Here is a 6007-nt window from a genome sequence, read left to right on the forward strand (position 1 = left end):
TCAGTAATCGACGCAGACCTCGGCGTTACCATTCACAGTGCACCATGCAGCGTTCGACCTGCAGGACTGAGAGACCTAATTGTTTCTGTATATCTGTATATCCTGCGTCATGATGTATAATATAAATAGTGCTGCATCATTTATAGGTTGAAATGTGTGTGTCTTTCAAGGCTCATGTTCTATTGTTCAAATGTTTTATTCGTTGCTGTACAGCATGTTTTTTAATGTTTAAACACTGATTTTGTTGAAAGTACCAATACAATAAATATACGTTTAAATTTATCGACCATTTCCATTTTTATTCCTGTTATTGGTTGTGTAGGTAGGGGCTCCAGTGCACTGCTTTGCCCGGGGGGCCTATAATGCTGTTAAGACGGCCCTGGGCACAAGGCAGCAACAAACGCTGGACCGGGTGCCAGTCCATCACAGGGCAAACACTCTCACACACACACACCACATACTAGGGACAATTTAGTGTCACCAATTCACCTAATCTGCATGGGAGGAAACCCACACAGACACAGGGAGAACATGCAGACGCCACACAGAAGGACCCAGGATGCAGACCCTGCTTTACTCACTGGTGGGCAACATCGCTAACAGCATGCCACCTTTAACAAGAATACAAGAAAGGTGGTTTCTTTGTCCACTTGGGGAAGAAAAAGTTCAGGAGACAGTGTGCAAGTCACAAGGTGGGAATGGATGACGACTTTCGGGCTACAGTGGGGTGTTTAGGTCTGGCTGGAGGATCACAGAGAGAGTTTGGATCGGATCTCCGCCCGTCGACCACAACACACAAGACAGACTTGCACTTCCATTTTAGATGCCTCGAGGGTTTGTGACTTGAACCTTGCCTTGTACGTTTTTTTTTTTTTTTGCTCCTGTCCCATACACAACATGCGTCCTTCCCTTTTCTTAAAAACCCTCTCCGTGGTCTGTGTGAGACATGCAGCAGGGTGACGAGCAAGTTTGTTGTCTCAAGGGGTTACAGTAGCCAGCTTCAGGACTGCTGCTTCACAAACAAAGAAAATATTTATCCAAACAGGAAGCTCTGCTTTCAGCAGTAATGGGAACCAAATGTGCGCCTCATCACCGGGCACCCAGCGATTTGGGGAAGGCGGTTTACGCCTGCTGGCTGCTCAGCCTGCACACCCACTGGAGTTTTCTCACATACAGCCATACAGTCAACTCCTTCTGAGCCGGTCAGACACTGAGCTGTCGGCAAGGTGCCTGCTAGGTCAAAGTGTGACTTTAAGACATTTGTCTGGTGCCCACTGAAGCCTTCTACTGCAGTGCCATCTTGTCACAGTGAGGGACCAATTTATAATGATTAGGGTCTTACTGAAAATAAACTGCTCAAAAAAATTAAAGGAACACTTTGAAAACACATCAGATCTCAATGGGGAAAAAAATCCTGCTGGATAGCTCTAGTGGTATGGACTGATATGGTGATGTGTTAGAAACGAAAGGATGGAAATGAAAATGATCAACCAACAGGGGGCTGAATTCAAAGACTCCCGAAAATCAAAGGGAAAAAACGATACAGCGGCAGGCAGGAGAGTCCATTTGGCTGAAATTTCATTGCAGCAACTCCAAATCGTACTCAGTAGTTTGTATGCCCCCCCGAAGTCCTAATGAGATGTCTGATGGTGTCCTGGGGATCTCCTCCCAGATCTGGACCAGGGCATCACTGAGCTCCTGGACAGTCTGAGGTGTCGGATGGACCGAAACATAATGTCCCACCCAGAGGTGTTCTATTAGATTGAGGTCAGGCGAGTGAGCGTGGGGTCAATTCCTTCATCCTCCAGGAACTGCCTGCATCCTCTCGCCTGATGACGCTGGGCATTATCGTGCACCAGGAGGAACCCAGGACCCCCTGAACCAGCACAGGGTGTGACAATGGGTCCAAGGATTGCATCCCGATACTTAATGGCAGTCAAGCCTGTAGAGGTCTCTGCATCCCTCCATGGATATGCCTCCCCAGATATACCATCACTGACCCACCACCAAACTGGTTATGGTGAACGATGTCACAGGCAGCAGAATGTTCTCCACGGCTTCTCCAGACCCTTTCACGTCTGTCACATGTGCTCAGGGTGAACCTGCTCTCATCTGTGAAAAGCACAGGGTGCCAGTGGTGGAGCTGACAATTCTGGTATTCTATGGCAAATGCCAATCAATCTTCACAGTGCCGAGTTGGCAGTGAGCACAGGGTCCACTAGAGGATGTCAGGCCCTCAGGCCACCCTTATTAAGTCTGTTTCTGATTGTTTGGTCACAGACATTCACACCAGTGGCCTGCCTGCTGGAGGTCATTTTGTAGGCTCTGGAAGTGCTCATCCTGTTCCTCCTTGGCAAAAGGAGCAGATACCGGTGAGTCCTGCTGATGGGTTAAGCACCTTCTACGAGGGGGTCATGTCCAGCTCTCCTAGAGTAACTGCCTGTCTCCTGGAATCTCCTCCACACCCTTGAGACTGTGCTGGGAGACACAGCAAACCTTCTGGCAATGGCATGTACTGATGTGCCATCCTGGAGAAGTTGGACTACCTGTGCCAGCTCTGTAGGGTCCAGGTATGGCCTCATGCTACCAGTAGTGACACTGACTGTAGACAAATGCAAAACGAGTGACAAAACAGATGAGGAGGGAGAAATGTCAGTGGCCTCCACCTGTTAAACCATTCATTCCTGTTTAGGGGGTCATCTCATTGTTGCCCCTCTAGTGCACCTGTTGGTAATTTCATGAACACCAAAGCAGCTGAAACTGATTAACAAGCCCCTCTGCTACTTAACTGAGCAGATCAATAGCCCACAAGTGTCATTGACTTGATGCTATACTCGCATTACAAAGGGGTCCTTTAATTGTTTTGAGCAGTATATAAACCCGTAGTAGCAGGGATGCCAAGTTCATGGAAGGATATTGGATGATGCATTTTATTCCTCAAGTTGACATAATGAGGCCCTGCCTGGCCCTTAAAATGACCGCTTGTGAGGAAACTAGGAGTTGACAGCGAAGCATTTCCCCCCCTCCAGGGGATTTACAGGGCCAAGCACAGCCCCTTCCAGGTCAGGACCTTAAATAAACCTCCTTACAACATGCTTGGCATGCATGGAGTTGGGTGAGGAGGAACAGAAAGGGCTCGCCTGGCAGGGATGGGTGATTCAAGAGAATGGCACAGGAAGTAAGAATGGGGCAGCCATGCCAATGGAGACTGAGGACCTTTAATTTTAACCTCTATTTTATTATGACCTTCTGTAGTAACTATTTAGGTTTTACATTACTCTTGGTGATTTATTAAGTAAAAAAATAAATAAATACACAATTTTTCACTATCTGGGCATCGATAGTGTCATTCTGGATTCAGACACCCCCTTTGGGACAAACTGCCTAGTGCCCAGTGTGGCATTCCAGCTGAGCACTATCGGCCTGGCACCAACACATCACTACTGCTGAGCGATCTGCATGGCACCCACTACTGTAGGACTGCCTACCCATTGCCCTTTTGTGCCCAGTTTCTTTGCCTAGAGCCTGAGGTGGCTTTATAGCTTTCTGCACACCATGGTTTTGCCCAGGACATCACTGTGGCTTTCGTTTTGGGGGTTCCATGCCTGGTTGCCAACATCTGATTATCCTTTTCCATTTCACCACTCCAAGCTCAGATTTAAGGCACACCCTGTCGGTGCTTAGTGAGTCTGCAGCCCCTCTTTACCATCTTTCAGTGGACCACTGCCCAGCATCCACTTTGGGAGTCTGTGAGCTCAACCCATTCCAAGCCTGCTTTCTTATTAAAAAGCTTTGCTATGTCTTGCTTTAGAGATAAAAGGTCATGTTGAATGTGCTCCTTACAACCTCCTCTCACACGTGCCATTGCCAGCACGACCCTCCTCTTAGGGGGACTGCTGATCATGGCTGGAAAACATGATTAGTAACTCGAGGGCCGGGGCTGAAATTCTGCCTAACTGCAGCTTGCATGTTCTCCTTGTGTATTTGTAGATGTTACTCCCACATCTCCCTGGATTAATTAAGAAATCTAAACTGGCACCATATGTGCAGGTGTGCCCTGCAATTGCTTGGCACTCCGTCCAGGAAGAGTTGCAATGCACCCAAAACCGACAAGCTCCATCTTCCCAGGACATTGAAATAGAGAAGAGGGTTGAAAAACAGATGGCTGACCGAGTGAAGCAATGCACCATAACAGCAGGGGGTCACACACAATACCTTCCTTCTACTTGAGGTGTCCTTTGGAAAAAATGAGAAGCACGGAGCGGCCAAGAAAAAAAGAAAGAAAGAACAAACGAACGAACCAGACACCGAGAGCAACACGGCAAGCCATAAAACACAACCAAACCCCCACAAACAGGCCCCCGGATCAGTATAACTTGATAAGAGTCAACTGTTTTAGCACTAAAAATGGAAAAACAGATTAAGCTACACAGATAAAGGAGGGAAAAAAATAAATAAATCACAAAGCAATTACCAGAACGAACTTACTCAGAACTCCTCAAAAGGAGTTGGCCAAAGCACTTCACTCCGTTTTTGTGGATAACATCAGATGTGACCATTGCAGTGCTTTTTTTTCCAACCTTTTAAAAAATATAATTCATAATATGGGATTAAATCAAGACGCAGCGTGCTGGTAGTGAAGTGAATGTCCAGATGTCACATTTTGATTTTGGCCTCTGCCTGCCTGGGTCAAGGCCTAAAATCATAGAGAGAGACAGAGAAAAAAAAAGGTACTCATAATTGTTATATTTTTATGTTTTAGAACACCATCATCAAAATGTGAAAGAGCTCATGTCGATCTCGGTCTCAAACCAGACAAGCTAACACAAATCTGTTATGGCCACAGCTCAGCTGATTAGATTTGGAGCACTCCCTGTTACTCCACTCCAATAGTGGCCATATAAACTGACTTGGAAATGTATGCTGCTGTTCAACAAGCTAATACACAATGACATGAATGTGTGTGTGTATATTTTATATATATATATATATATATATATATATATATATATATATATATATATATATATGTAGTACTAGGGTGCTGTACCGTGTTAGCCATTATGAATGTAGAGAAAAGCCAAGCAAAATGACACCTTTTATTGGCTAACTAGAAAGATTACAATATGCAAGCTTTCGAGGCAACTCAGGCCCCTTCTTCAGGCAAGGGCCTGAGTTGCCTCGAAAGCTTGCATATTGTAATCTTTCTAGTTAGCCAATAAAAGGTGTCATTTTGCTTGGCTTTTCTCTCTCTCTCTCTCTCTCTCTATATATATATATATATATATATATATATTATATATATATATACACACACACACACACCAACAACATTTATTTCTATAGCACATTTACATACAAATGATATACAGTGCATCCATAAAGTATTCACAGCGCATCACTTTTTCCACATTTTGTTATGTTACAACCTTATTCCAAAATGGATTCATTTAATTTTTTTCCTCAGAATTCTACACACAACACCCCATAATGACAACGTGAAAAAAGTTTACTTGAGATTTTTGCAAATTTATTAAAAATAAAAAAAATTGAGAAAGCACATGTACATAAGTATTCAGTCTTTGCCAGACAAAATAAATAAGAAAATAGAATAAGGGAACACTAATTAACATTGAATAAAAGTAAGGTATTGAGTAAAAGTAAGTATATTGAACAAATATATATATATAAAATTATATACACACACACATATACAGTATCTAAAAATGTGTGTCTGGCTTATAAAAGACTGGAAAATTACTAACATTACATAGTTATAATTATTTTGCCTCGGTCTACCATTCAAATTTCAAATGAAGCCAAAGGCCGTTATGGATAGATCCACGCCACCTTTCTTTTTTTTATTTTAATAACAGAAGCCCCTAGTAAAACGGTCGTCTCTGAGAGGGATGGACCGCACCATTGCAAATGCAACAGTGCCCTCTGCTGGTGAGTGCTGGAACCTCGCTATCCTACTGTCACCAATTCCACAGCTCTGCACTAGAAG

This window comes from Erpetoichthys calabaricus, chromosome 9 (assembly GCF_900747795.2).
Source record: "Erpetoichthys calabaricus chromosome 9, fErpCal1.3, whole genome shotgun sequence".
Taxonomy (NCBI): Eukaryota; Metazoa; Chordata; class Cladistia; order Polypteriformes; family Polypteridae; genus Erpetoichthys; species Erpetoichthys calabaricus.